The 16,383-nt window shown below is 26.6% G+C and overlaps 1 protein-coding gene across 1 annotated transcript in view; it reads left to right on the forward strand.

The window, feature by feature from the left end:
* erm (earmuff) overlaps positions 1 to 16,383 on the forward strand; it is an 84,193-nt gene that overhangs the window by 50,485 nt on the left and 17,325 nt on the right. The gene's annotated exons all lie outside the window — the stretch shown is intronic.

The following is a 16,383-nucleotide window of genomic DNA, read 5'->3' on the forward strand; positions in this document are numbered from 1 at the left end:
GTTTTCAAACAAAATCATTTTGATGTAACTTTCAAACAAATGACCATCGATACATGAAATTTTTACCGAATGTTTATATAAGTATATTCTATCCATCATGCAATTTTCAAAAATTGTTGACTTAAGTTGAACAATTCATTGGTATATGCAATTTGCGATCATTATTAGTTTTTTTTAAATTAATACATATAAAAATGTATTTGTTAGGCAGAAGCTTGAAAATTTAATACAAAGCTCTTAACATATTGTTACAATAGCAGTTGAAAAATAAAATAAATTCATAGTCACAATTTTTTTTTATAAGCATACAAAGTTTGAACTTTGACAAGATACGTACAAATCACAAAAATTCACAAATTATTATAAGCTAGAAATTCATAAAAAATTTTCTTTGTAAATCTAAGATGTTAAAATGTAATACAAGATTCCTTACAAGTTCATCAATCTTTATCACAAAAAAAAATGTCCACCAGAAGTTCAAATTAAATTTTTATGAGCGTTTGAAATTTAAAATTTTACAACATTGGATTTTCAATAGATTTCTAATTTAGTGATTTTCTTATTTTGGTGTAACTCTAAAAAAAATGACAGCAGATACTTGAAATTTTTACTGAATGTTTATATAGAAATTTTCTATATTTGATAAAATTTTAAAAATATTTAGATTTGTTTTGAGCTGTTTACTGACATTTTAATTTTTCAACTTTTTTTTTTCTATAAATATTGATAAAAATTTATTTGTTGGGTAGAAAAGCTTGAAAATTTAATACAAGGCTTCTTACACATTGTGACAATAGCAGTTGAAAAATATTAAAAATACATAGACACAATTTTTTTTTATAAGCATTTAAAGTTCAAATTTTGACTAAATACGTAAAAATTACGGCAATGTTCAAATTATCTTAGATGGAAATTCATAAAAGTTTTTCTTTTTAATTCTAAGATTTGAAAATTTAATACAAGGCTCCTAACATATTTTTACAATATCAGCTGCAAAATAAAAGAATTATGTAGTCAGAATTTTTTTTTTAAGCATTCAAAGTTTGAGTGTTGACAACATATTATGTAAAAATCACGAAAATTCACAAATTATTTTAAGCTAGAAATTCATAAAAAATTTTCTTTTTAAATCTAAGATTTGAAAATTTAATACAAGATTCCTTACAAGTTTGTCAATCTTTATCACAAATAAAAAGTCCACCGGAAATTCAAATTAAATTTTTATGAGCATTTGAAATTTTAATTTTTACAACATTGGATTTTCACTGGATTTCACATATAGCGATTTTCTTATTTTGGTGTAACTCTAAAAGTCTAAAACAAATTACCGCAGATACTTGACATTTTTACTGAATGTTAACATAGGCATTTTCTATATTTGATAAAATTTTCAAAATATTTAGATTTATTTTGAGCTGTTTACTGACATTTTAATTTTTAAACTTTTTTAGTTTTTTTTCTATAAATATCGATAAAAATTTATTTGTTCGGTAGAAAAGCTTGAAAATTTAATACAAAGCTTCTAATACATTTTAACTATAGCAGTTTAAAAATAAAAGAAATGCATTGTTACAATTTTTTTTTTACAAGCATTCAAAGTTTGAATTTTGACAACACATTATGTAAAAATCACGAAAATCACGAAAATTTGTAAATTATTTTATGCTAGAAATTCATAAAAAATTTTCCTTTTATATCTAAGATTTGAATATTTAATACAAGGCTCCTAAAATATGTTTACAATAGCAGTTGAAAAATAAATGCATAGTCACTATATTTTCTAACAAGCATTTAAAGTTTGAATATTTACAACATACGGAAAAATCACAAAAATTCGCAAATTATTTTAAGTTAGAATTTCATAAAAAATTTCCTTTTTAAATCTATAAGGTTTGAAAATGTTTAATAATCTATAATATATCCTTGACAGATAAACCGTCTCCGTTCATAATCGTTTTTCGTATACAATAATACCTATCATTGAATTCAAATTTAACCTACCCTAATCAGAGGTCCACCCCTACCCCTTAATGTACAGCAGAGCGATACCCACTTACCCGCTTTTTTAACTTACATTTTTTAATTTTTATAATTTATTGTTGATTTTAAATGGTACTTCACGAAACCGATAGTTTTTGGTTTATCCGTTGAATTTTCGTAAATATATAGCATAAATACTACCTATTTTATCTTAGGTCAAATAATATCCGTTCGTTACCTTATCGTTGGTCGGACGACTGGTATAGAATTACTTACACATTGTTATACAGTGAGACAGCACATAATAATTGTATTGTATTAGTACGTCGTGTGTTGCGTAAATGTGCGGACGTTTATACTTAATAATTTGAATGGTTTTAATAACAGTGTCCAGTATGCTGAAAGTTCAAAGTGAGATTGTCAAGTTACGTCTAATTAAACTAATATTTTATGTAATAATATGAGCTAATATAGTAATAAATAATAATAATAAATTATGAATTATAATAAAAATTAGTTTTTGCATATTTTTGTAAAAAAAATGCATATTTTACAATTTGTTATGGCATATAAATCCCAGCCCTAATGATTACTAATCTTAGAGACTTGAAATCTTTCGATATTTTTCAGTTTTTCGTTAGTGCTGAATAGGATTACAATATCAGCTATTTACCGTATGAGAAGTCACTGTATCGTCTGTATTGTTTATCTGGTATTTATTGATTTATGTGAACCGAGTTACCATTTCTATATTATCAAGTATATTTTTATTATTTTTATACACACATAACTACAATAAAGTTTTTAACTTATTTTTATTCAAACAAAGGATCATTTGTATATCATAGTTTTATGATTTTTAAGTTATATAATTATTTTTTTTTTTTTTTTTATTAAGAATAAACCCTCGGCGACATCGGACTCTTATATAATTATTATATTTAACTAAATGGTCTATAAATATGTTTTTTGGTTGATCATAGTTGGGTTAAGGATTGAAAAATAGAAAAAACAATGTTCGCACATTTAGTTTTTAGTATCTACTGCGATCGATGGCGGTAAAAGTTTCGTGATTTTGACCGGATTCTATTATTCTTGTAGTGTGGCGTCTAAATTAAAAAACAATTAGGTACCTAATAAATTAATCTAACCCTTCTTAATAGTATTTTTAATTATAAGAACGTACATTGGTTATGTAGGTTAAAAAAGAAACTTAAACATTCATGAACTTTGCGTGGAAAACGAATAAAATAAATAGTTGGAGTGTATAATATAATTAGTGGTCACAAAATCCATATGTACCTAAGTATAAAAGTGTTTTTTAGTGCGATTGTTCTAAACAAACTTAAGTACTAATTAGTTATAGATTAAAATTGAATTACGATAATGTTTAATTAAAAATAAGGTACATATAAAATTTTATTTTATACAGGGTGATTTTTTAAGCATGCTCGCCCCATTTTTATGCTTAAATTATGCATATATTCAAATTTTGATTTTTGGAATATTTAAGTGTAGTTAAAGGCGATATTTTTGAGTACTTAGATTTTTCACAACTTTTAAGGAGTATCCTGTAGCGATACCAACTTTAGTTTTTCAAATGACAACCTATATGTTTTAAAGCAAAATGTGATTCAGATAATTTTTCTGAAAATTTTGACATATTGCAATCAAAATTCGAACGAAAACTTCCAGAGTTATTCTACTTGAAATACTAAGGAATAAGGATAAAAGTCTAATACTTAAATGCCTACGTTGTAAATGGATACGATAATTATAATTCGGTATACAATATAAAAATAAAAGATTTGTTAATAATCACTACTTATTACTAAATGGCCAAATATTGCATCTGACAATTTTCAAAAGAAAAGAAAATATGAATAAAATAATATCCTTTTTATTTTATCCATGTTACCTATACCTTATAGGCAACGTTAATATTTGTATAGCATAGGTATACCTACTTATAATAAAATACCGAACAATAGTGTACAATAGCACAAATGCGAAATATGTACGTGTATCGATTTACAACGTAGGCATTTAAGTATTAGACTTTTATCCTTATTCCTTAGTATTTCAAGTAGAATAACTCTGGAAGTTTTCGTTCGAATTTTGATTGCAATATGTCAAAATTTTCAGAAAAATTATCTGAATCACATTTTGCTTTAAAACATATAGGTTGTCATTTGAAAAACCAAAGTTGGTATCGCTACAGGATACTCCTTAAAAGTTGTGAAAAATCTAAGTACTCAAAAATATCGCCTTTAACTACACTTAAATATTCCAAAAATCAAAATTTGAATATATGCATAATTTAAGCATAAAAATGGGGCGAGCATGCTTAAAAAATCACCCTGTATAAAATAAAATTTTATATGTACCTTATTTTTAATTAAACATTATCGTAATTTAGCAAATCTATTAATGATATTCTCAATATTATTATGAATATCAATATTTTTGTGAATGTATAACAAAGCTAGATCAGTTAACCTTTCTTCGCTCATTCTAGATCTTAACAATGTTTTTAGTAAACGTAGAGAAAAAAAGCTTCTTTCTGCTGTAGCAATAGATATTGGGAGAGTGATTAGAATTTAAATAAATAAAGAAAATACTGCTTTCCTAGAAATGTTATAGCTGATGTTATAGTTGTGAGGTCAGTTTCTGATTTTAATTTATTTTCCAATAGATTTAATTCTCCTTTTAGTTTTTGTTCAATAGAAAATATAGATTTACCAAATAACTCACTATATTGATTAGAAATGTCTTTAATTGATTGATTTAACTGTTCAGTGTTTTTGAAACATTTCATGAGATTCGATGGCATCAAAAAATTAAGATCAAAGCATTGCATATTATCACTAGAAAACCTATTATCAAAATCTTTTATTACTTCATCTAAAATAGGAATATAAATTAATATTCTCCAGTAACCTTGACTGTCTTCTGGGTTGACTTCAATATTATTTCTGTAAGTCTGCCTTTTAGTAGTCCTTGGAAGTTTTAGTTCAGTGCCTAATTTTTACATCATTTCAACAACATTATTATATATAATATTAAAGCACTGATTTGCATAGTTTCGTTTTGTACTTAGTACTTCTCTAAGTTCTTTCATTTTAGTAGTAGCAGAAAAAAGGTCTAAATTTTTAGTTTGGAGTAATATACTTAAAGGTCGAGTTAGACACATTATGTCATTTAAAGAGAAAATACACATAACAAATTCACTGTCTTGTATAGTTTTACACAATGAATTGGCTTTTGATGAAGTAGATATTTAGATATGTAAGTATCATGCCATGTAGAAATTTCAGTTAAACTTTTCAATTTAATTGGAAGGTCATTTATAAATTGTAATACAGAATCATGCCTCTCAATCCAGCGAGTTATGCAGTGACTAGTCAGCTGATACCCTAAATTTTGTTTTTGAATAAAATTTCTTTTAGCTGAAACATTGAAAAACTTTATTATTTCTTGTATAGTTCCAATAGCGTTTCTTACACTTTGAATCTTATTTGATCTAGATAAATTATTATTCAACGAATGATTTAAACACGGACACGGACATATTAAAGCATTCTTGGCAGATTTTTGTATAGTAATTGCTGCTCCACATATTTTCGACATATTAACACTGCAACCATCACAACCGATACCTACACATGATTTTAAATCTAGTCTCACACTTTTCAACTTTTTTACAAATGTTGAACCAAGTATTTCTCCTGTAATAGTTGGTTCTGACTGTTGTAAATCGAATGTGTTACTTTCATTATCTATATCAAAATCAAGAGCATCTGCACTAAAATTGTCCTTATGAAGATCAACAATACCAATAAAATCTTCTCTGACTGTATTTTCATAAATATATCTAGTTGATATACTAAGCTGAGATATGTAGAACATCAGTTGTTTCATCCAATAAAACACAGTAATATTTTGCCTTATGTATTCTATTTAATAAAATAAAAAGAACTTCATTACCACAATGATTTATTAACTCATTTGTTGATGTTTTACTAATTTAAGTAGCATTATTTTTAGCTGTCATTAAATGATTTTCCAAAACTTTATCCCCACTATCTATTCGGAATCTTAATAATGAACGAAAATTTCCTTCAGTTGCAACAGGACTATTATTTGTATTAAGTAATGAACCATCATCACTGTGGCCTCTTATAGGTATATTCTGTTGTCCATGTAAAATTAAAGTTTTTATTATTGGAACAAATATTTCTCTATTTTCAATACCCTGTTGTTTACGTGAAGTTTCAACCTGATTCCGAATATCATAAGATGGATTTTTATATACTTGAATAAATGATTCACTTTTAAGTATTGCCAACTTATGATACTGAGTTTGAGAATGGCACCCTAAGTCTCCATGTTTTCCTAATAAATTAGCAAATTTTATAGTGGGTTCTGTCACCAATTTTTTAACAGATATTGTTTTTTGACCACCTACTAGAATATCATTAGTAAAAATGGCGCAATTTTTGCAAAAAAGTCCTTTTTTCACATCAGAATAAACTAAACAAGAATAATTAGATAAATGATGATGATGATTAGGACGTCGATTTTCTTCTCTATTGCGTTTGTTATGTACAGAAAAAGGAAATAAATAATTTTTTGGAGGGACCCAGTGATTTTTAAGAATCATAAATTTAGTAAAATCATTAATAGAATATATGTGGTCTATATACTTACCAATATCATAACTTTCCGATGAAGTAGTAGTATCATGCAACGTAATTTTTTTTTTTTATAACCAATTTGTCCATTATAGGTTTAGAAATATACCGTTAATATTATATAATATATTATTATACCGTTAATATAACCATTTAGAAATAATTTAACATAAATATAGGTAACCACTACATAACACAGCTAGTTCAATACTGAAAATATTTTTTGTACACTTGTACACAATACAAAGAAAATCAGATATTGTTGTTGTATAATTTAAATTGTAATCTGATGAATAGTGAAATATTATATGTATAGATATCTATTTCAATTATTACGATTAACGGGGACGTCTTGGCCCGAAAATAATCTGAATGGAATATTTATTTTTAGATATAATTCAAATGCTTATCAAAATAATATTAATAATACGTAAACACTACACATGTAGAAACTAGCAATAACCTCGAACCGCCGTCCGGCGATTCGGAATATAAATATACGTCTTATTATTATTTATTAAAAAGTACGTCATTACGCTACACACAATAATTTCATAAAAACATATTACAATTTTTAAATTGTATTTTTTCAACTGAATAAAAGCCGAGGGGGTGGCGCGCGCTCCCTGCACCACCCCCCTGGATCCGCCACTGATTGTAAAAAGTATATATATATATATATATATATATATATATATATATATATATATATACATATATACATATATACTTTTTATTATTTTACCATAATATTGACGGGTATTCCGTAATAAGCGTAAACAGACAAAAATGAAACAATCATATTCATATTTATCACTAAATATTTTGTTCCAAATCTCCTGGAAGATAAAGTGGAGCAAGTGCTCGAGATCAAATATTATTGATAATTTATTAATAAATATTACTTAGAAAATTTAAAAACATATTGATAAAAAAAACTTTTCTAAATAGGTATCAAGGAGGTAGATGTGAATAGTGAATTCCCATATTTTCCCTCACATGTACGTTCGTAATCAATAGTTTTTAGTTTTCTCCTCTTATAAACTAAAATATGTCTTGCTACACTACTAGACTGCGATCCTTAACAGTTTGTAATATCAATAATAAATTATTTAATACATTTTTGATGAGTTTAAAATAACGAAAAAATAATTTTCATATGATCTCAGTATGAAAAAGGAATGCAAAGATTTTAAATTTAAATTTTTCCTGATCGTTAAATATGTATATAGGTTTATTACCTATAACAGTCGGATATGAATTACAAATATACATATTATAATATGTATATTATTATTCATGATAAATCATCACGTGTATAGGTTAAATAAATATGGCATGTACATTTATGTATATTAATATAAAAACACGGAATAAGTATACAAACCGTTTTGAGTGACTAAAAATAATATTTTCTGAAAAGTTTAACGCGTTTTTGAAAATTGTGTGATTAGCCGTCAAGTGAGAATACTCGAGGTAGACGTATAAAATGTACCTATATAGAATATTATATGCTATTTTATTTATTTATTTTTAATAAGTTAGTACTGAATGCGAATGATGTGAATGGAAATGCATCGATCGAACCACAAGGACACGATTACGCTACATACATACTATAGACGCGTATTTGCAGCCATCATCATCGTTATTTTTTATAAAAAATATTTATTGCCATAGCATTACCCTGATACCGTAAAAAATATGACGTATAAAATAATAATATATACATATATATATATGTATTATGTATAGGTAGGTAACTTAAGTTGAAAAGTTCGATCGTCTTGAATTGTGCTTTTATACCTCCAACGATTGAAATATTCATTTTTTTTTCATCACTTCGTTTTTCAGAACAGGGTGGCATGTATTGAAAAAGAAAAAACACTCGAAATCACTTGGAATTTGCGTGTCGCAAACACATAAAGGAAAAGGTTCGTCCGGGATCAGAGTTTCCTTTATTATTATTTATAAACTATATACATATACACGCGCGTACGTGTGTTAGTAGAAGAAAAATATTCGTATTGAACCTCAAAACACTCGTTGAGTAGTAGTTGGATGGATGATGGGACTTTAATCAAAACAAAATGCGTTCAGTTTAGCAGTAAGTATTTGCCGACGTCGTCGCCGCCCCCTCTTTTTTATTTTTATTATTATTTCAAAGGCTGAGTACCTGCTGTATTAGAACGTCGTTGAGCACGCACTGTTTTCAATGCAGTTCTCTGTTGTCGCTATCCATGTAAATAATAATAATAATAATAAAATTAAAAAACCCAACCGTATATATATATATATATATATATATATATATAGGTATTTATTATGTACGCATGCTAATAATTATTTTGTTCTTTTAGACGGGAAACTTAAGTGACAGGCTTTTTAGTAGGATCAAAGACCATTAAAAACGTAATGATGACTTTCTTCATTTCTAAGAAACTTTTACATAGTAATCCACGGCCGCATTAATGTCGACTGTACATTACATATAATTATAGTATTGCATTATGATTTATAGACTTATGGGTATAATATACGTGTATAAACTTTGTCGATGCTATATTATTATCGACTACTGTAGTACTCCCTAGTACTAGTAGCACTAGTATTCAATACTCAATTATCTGTAAAACTTGAAACAACAATAATGAAACTTAAAACACAAAATATAACGAGTGAAATGTAACTCATACCGTATCATAACCTACCTATTATAGTTATTACACAAATAAAGATGTAGTTATAGTATTAATTTTAACATAAATTGGGTACTGATGTAATAGGTATACAGAAAATAATTATTTTATTAATAACCTAAAATTGCATTTATAATATAGGTGTAGGTATTTGTATCTTATTAGATTTCACATTATATTTATTTATTGTTATTTACAAATACTTTTTAAATTTCCCATCACTTTTTAATTAAAATTCAGTAAATTAGTGTGCACGTATATTTAACTATTAATTTAAGGCAAATTACATTTGATAATAATTTATAGAATAATTGTATAACAGCTAAAGAATTTACAAAGTCAATATTTTAAGGTTAGGTTAGGTAAAAATAAAAAATAAAGATTGACTTGTACCTACAACTCTGCTGTATAGTAGTTGACGAGTATGGCATTGTAATGGATGCATTATATCTGAATACAATGATAAATAATCACATATGAAAAATAGTTTTGATTGGAGACAGTGTCTCATTGTTTATTATAATGATAATTGATAATACTAATTATAACATTTATATATTATTATATTAGCTCTAAAGGGTGTAGATTATAAATTATAATAATACTACTATACTAAGGATTTAATAAATATAATTTTTTTTCCCCATCTTTAATAAATACTAGATGATTTACAATTTAATACTTTTTTTAAATATGCATCTTTTTGATAAAGCGAGGCATTTAAAAAAAATAATTTTTTTTAAAGGATACAATTCTTTATTTAAATATTTATTAAAACTATAACCTTTTTTACTCTTTATTACCTATATTATATTCTTTTTTGAAGTGTGTGGTTACAAAGTGGCATAGATAAAATAATATATCGATCACAATAAACGTACAAGGCAAATGACAATATTATAATATGATTTTGGAATGAATAGTAGTAGAAGAAGTCAAATACAAGAATTATTATTTTGAAATTGAAAATCTAATCTTGTATAAATAAATAAATTAAAAATTTGGTTTTTTGAGATGGACATCATATGAATTAATTTTTTTCCGTTTCATATATGGTTAAAGCGACGCAACTCTAAACAGTAGTTTTATGTATGCGTTTTGATGACTTGTGTCGTTATAAAATACATTAAACCAAAATAAAATTTGGCATAACTCCAATTTCAACCATAAGATACCTGCTATTTTTATTTTATATTAGAAATTATTTATCTTAAGAGGACGCTACACCCGCATGTGTTGTCATTAGTATTGAATGTTATCTATATTAACATGAACGTACGTATACTGTGCGCCGTGGCCTGTTTATTAGGTTTTACTCTGATTATTCACTTCTCCATTATCTACTGATTAATTTTAATGTCATGCGTTTTACCGATATTATTATTATCATTAATAATATAGATAGGTACTAATGGATTTTCATGGATGAAATTCGAAGTATGAAAAATTTGAACAGCTATAAAAACGTAAAAATTAAATTTCCTTAATAAATTTATATTTGCAAAACGAGTCAATGAATTTGTACGGTTTTCAGTGGTGGTGTCCTGGTTGTGATTCTGATTTGTAGTAAACAAAAATTAATTAAGTGTAAAAAACAAAAAATTACCATTTACCACTGTATATAATTTTTACGGTTTAACTACTGTTTTCGATACCGAAAACAGGATAGGTAAGCTAAAAAAAAACTCTAAAAAGCCGGTCACTCTTCTATACTCTAGGAAATTGATCATTTGAAATTAATCATCATTCATTGTAGGCATACACCAAAAAATAAATGTGAACACACATATCGTTGTAAAACATTTCTATTATTTCGCTTAGGATCTAGTAGGTATGCAATTTCTGAATTAAAAAGTGAACATCGTTTTCTTTTTCGATTTTGTTGTTGAACATCATGGGAAACACACTTTACGGAGATGCACGCTCGCGATACACGTTGGTCAGGTACCGGAAATGAAAACCAAACACGATAATGACCTCTGTCCAGCGATGGTTATCGAAAACGGAAAACGCGCACATAAATTTCGGTCGTTTCGTTCACCGGGCGTGCATACGATATCTAAGCATTATGCATGCATATATTATACAAAATGATATTATAGGCATCACTATATTATAAAAAATAGGTTAATATACACATGGTTTTCAAACTATTAGTTAACGGAAGCTATAAGTTACTGTAAAAATATCCAAAACCCCAAATGTCAGATAATATTTCAAATCTAAATGATAACTAATTCAATTTTAATTTGTTTTCTGTGAGTGTGTGTCTCTTTAATCGAACAAAATCGTCAATATTTGAAAATTATTTTGTAGTAAAACATTCATTAATTTTAATTTTATTACCTAAGGTTTAATACAATATACCTACGTATAAGTATAGGTAGTAAAAATCTTTTGAAATATAGGTCACTTCCACTCAGAATAAATTTTCGTACAACACTATTAATAATCTAATATATTAGTGATCTGCTCGACAATGAGACACATTCGACTCACGCTCGACTAACTAACATACAGAATAGTGACTTAAGACTTTCCCAGATTTGTATATGTATACTCGATAAGGACAAATATCGTACCAAAATATTCTAAATGGAACAACACGTAATGCATTGTAATTGTATTTTAAATTTATTTTCAGAGTTACTCTTACATCGCCCTTTTGACGTTTTAAGTTTCCACGGAACAGGATTTTAGAGCCACTGGTTTTGTATACATCGTGCACGATTCAACTACCTATATATATTTATATATATTGATCATATAATCAATTTGAATTAATTATTATATTGTTGTAGCCTTATAAGTAGCATAAATATTGTTAGAATATAAATTCAGTCCGGAACATTGTCGTTAGATTCTAATCCACACATCGCTGATCTGCAGATGAAAATATATGACCGCATTATAACTATATATTGTAGTGTACATGAACTACAATACGTTTATATTTCAATTGTGGTAATAGCATGCCGTATACAGAGGGTGGTCGGGAGACAAAAACTCCGGTGAGCGACGGATGGAGAATAAAAAACAAATATCCATTACCCACACCAGTTACGGGACTAATTGTGTGGTATAAAAAGGGAACTTATCTTGAATCGGTTTTACTTATGCGGAGTGTACCTACATTGAGCTATATACGAATATAACATACGCTATTGTATTATATTCTACGCATACATATATATATATATATATAATAAATAGGTAGTGCCATCTCGGTGGTAGTTAGAATTATTAGAATTGTGACGCTCAAAATTCACTTACACTCAAAATTATTTATGTACTACGAGTATTTGTTTGAAAAAGCCATTAAGTAAAATTGTCTTTTAGCGAAAATAAAACTCTTGATGTAGGGTTAACTTACCTCAATCCAGTTAAGTTTCATTATTATGTACCAACTATAAATATAGTAAACTTCAATAGACTATTAACTGTTGTGTGGTACCTATACTGATATAATAACTCATTCGAAATTTAGAGGAGTAGGCCGTATATAGATACAACATATTGCACTTCAGCTTATGCGTAATGAGAAGGAAACTTCAAATTTTTTTCATAGATATAGAATAATACAGCTTTATCTCGGTAACATGTTCTCCATATGTCAGGTGTACTCCTCCCCCCAATATTTATATATTCTTAAAGGAATGCTGAATAAATTTATTTTAAGATGACACAGCATTTTTATTTTTATTTTATTTTTGTGTTTATTAGAGGTTATTACCTATTAACTTTGATTTAAGTTTTTTTTTTGGTTGCAGTTGGGGATTCTTCGGAGGTTTCTGAAAAATTCCCAGTAATTTTCAAAACAACTGATAGAACAATAAAAAAATTAAAGGAAAAACGAGAAATTCCTCAAAAATTAGTTTTTAATCCAATCGATTTTGTTTTTTGTTACATTTTAAAAGTTATAATAACTGTAGAAACTTGAAAATATCATTGAATATTTATGATACCATTAACTAGAAGTAAAATAATTTATCAATTACTTTACCTCTTTTTAATACTATTTATACTATTTGAGGTTTATTTTAAATTGTCTAATTTTTTTAAATTATTTTTGATTGTTTATCATTTAATTTTGGGTTTTTTGTAAAAAAGGTTACATACAAGGTTCCTCATTATTAGTTTACATACATATTCATATATAGTTAAAACATATAATTATTATAAGCGTTAATATAACGTTAAAATATCGTAGTATAAAATGTATACCTAGTTTGAAAATTTAGTAAATAATAAGTAAATTTACAAGTTTCCATATATAATATTTTACAAATAATAAAAATTATAAAAAAATCAAGTATTTTCCACCTCAGCAATACTACTAATATTTTTCATCTGAAGGTTTAACATTTACAATATTAGATATTCATACGTAAAATATTTTTAATATTTTTTAACTCATAAATTATTAATTGTTGAAATTTTAAATATTCTACTACCAATTTCTTAAATTATATTCCAATAGTTTAATAATAATTGATTATTGATTTTATTGATTATAATATAGTGGTTTATACGTCATTAGTTACCAGTATCACGGTTATCAAGTTGGATTGGTTCACGACCATAGAACATGTTCTATGGCACGATTAAATTTAACAATTTGTGATAATGTGTATGTTTCTGTGATTGTACTTACTACTTTAAGTTTACTTCTTTTAAGTTTAAAGTTTAGTTCTTTTAGTTTATATATTTTCTTTTATTAAAATAACTACCTACCTAAATACAATCAAATACCAATACAATGGGAGATAAAAGAAAAATTACATTGTTATCATACTTCAATAAAAAAGTTTGTGTAGAAACGCCAACGGTAAGTAATATAATATTATTAATATTATTCGGTATTATTTTACAAAACACCAAACTACTACCTACGTATTTTTGTATACACCAAAAACTATAATATACCTGTATTTTGTTATTCAGAATTCACACGTATCGAGTGTTGATGAAAGTCCAAGTAGTTCAACAAATGTAAGTAATAAAGACTCGAGGTACTTATAGGATTATAGGAATAGAGTACATAATGGATTTATATATAATACTAATAATTTTGTTTAGTGTGTAATTGTTCAAAACATCCAAACACCAAGTGACAAATGTGGCGTAAATTCAGAAAATGTGAATACATGGATAGCTATGTAATTTTATATTTAAACTTAGATAATCACACTATTGTTATTTTCTTTAACCACATTTACCACAGAATAGGTGAAATGATGCTTTAATTATAGCTGTTTTGCTTGTTGCTTTGCTTTTATTCATTTCAGATACAGTTAGACATGTTAGAATGTAATGAACCTGTTGAAATTGGACCAAAAAATGATATAGGTTTAGTTATAAATCGAAGATTGTCAGATATTGAAAAGAACATAGTGAGAGCGTTTGTCACTGATAAGTTTAATCTTTAATCACATATTATATTTCGAATTCTTTTTTTATGAAAATTAAATAAATTAAAAACCTGTGTAACTTAAATTAAGAAAGGTATTCGGCAATTCATGACTTTGTCGAATTATATCCCTGCGTAGTGCACTCGATAAAATATCTGAGTGGAAAGACTCAACAGCCACGGATGCTAATATTTTTGCAAAATCTATGGATTCTGAATTTTTTCATAAATCAAATTTTTTTTTTTTTGTTAAACTTCAATTTGTATTTTATTCTTTAGGTGCTGTTTGCACATGGTTCACCTCTATGTAAACTGTTAAAAAAAGTTGAACTTGATTTGAAAGAAGCTGTGGACTTAGATGAAGTGACTGTGACAAGTATTCAATTCTTACGTAATAATATAAAACAAGAGTTCAATAAAATGTTCAAAGAAGCTGAGGTAAAGATTTTGATAAAATTTATTATTTGCCAAAGCAATTATTATTTTTTTTTTTCAGAAAATGGCCGATTTGGTTGGCGTAAGTATTTCAATTAAACGCCAGATTAAAATAAACAAAAATCTAGCCAATCTCTGTATTGATGATTTAACACCAGAACAATATTATCGTTTAATAATAGCCATACCGTTTATTGATTCATTTATACAGCAATTAAATGAAAGGTTGTTGACGCACAAAAATATATTAAAAGGCTAGTTAATACCACCTATTTTATACATGGAAATGTGCCATAAACAGCTGAGGAAGTGTTGGACGATCTGGCGAAAAAATCAAGAAAATTAACTTTTTATTATAATGTATTAAAATTTAAAATATATATAATTTTTTAAAATAGTACAAAATTTGTAATTATTATGATTGTGGGAGGTGTGGGGTACAGATCCCCCCACTTTAATATTCTAGTAAATTTTCAGAACCCCCTCCCACCATTGAAAATTCCTGAGAACGCCATTGTATAGAGATAATACTTTGTGATTGATTCAACCTTCTCATACGCATTATTATGAATACTAGAAGACAGACTTATGACCAGGGCTCGAGACTTATAGCACTAAAATATCATGAAATATGCGCTATTATATGCACCGAAAAAATGTAAAATATGCGCTATAATATGCACTAAAAATATGAAAATATGCTTTAAAAATTATTTATTAAACATTTTTATTTAGACATTTATGAATTTATAATTATTAAAATTTAAAGAAAATTTTTTATATAATTTTACAGTTATAATTTTCTACAAATAATGACTAAAAACTCTTTCCTGTTCTCATTAATTTGTATGTGTCGAATTTTACTGATTCTTCTTGTTTACGTTTAATTGCTTTTGTATGTTTGTCAGTTTTAAGATGTTGTGTTACATTGAATTTTTTTTCACAATTTACTTTAATTTCACAGTATTTGCAGAAAAGAATAGATGAATCGTGTGAAAACGTATCTGAACCGAATTCTTGTACATAGCTTCTTAATCGTCGGGCTAGTGATAAATTTATCTTTTGACATGGTATAAAAAATATGTTTTAATGAAACACACAAAGCTGAACAAAGAAAAATTAATAAATTCACAAATTCACTATACGGATAAAAACGCACATACGA

The sequence above is a fragment of the Diuraphis noxia genome, unplaced genomic scaffold, assembly GCF_037042655.1.
Source record: "Diuraphis noxia isolate RWA-SAM2 unplaced genomic scaffold, SU_Dnox_SAM2 contig0001, whole genome shotgun sequence".
In the NCBI taxonomy this organism is placed as follows: Eukaryota; Metazoa; Arthropoda; class Insecta; order Hemiptera; family Aphididae; genus Diuraphis; species Diuraphis noxia.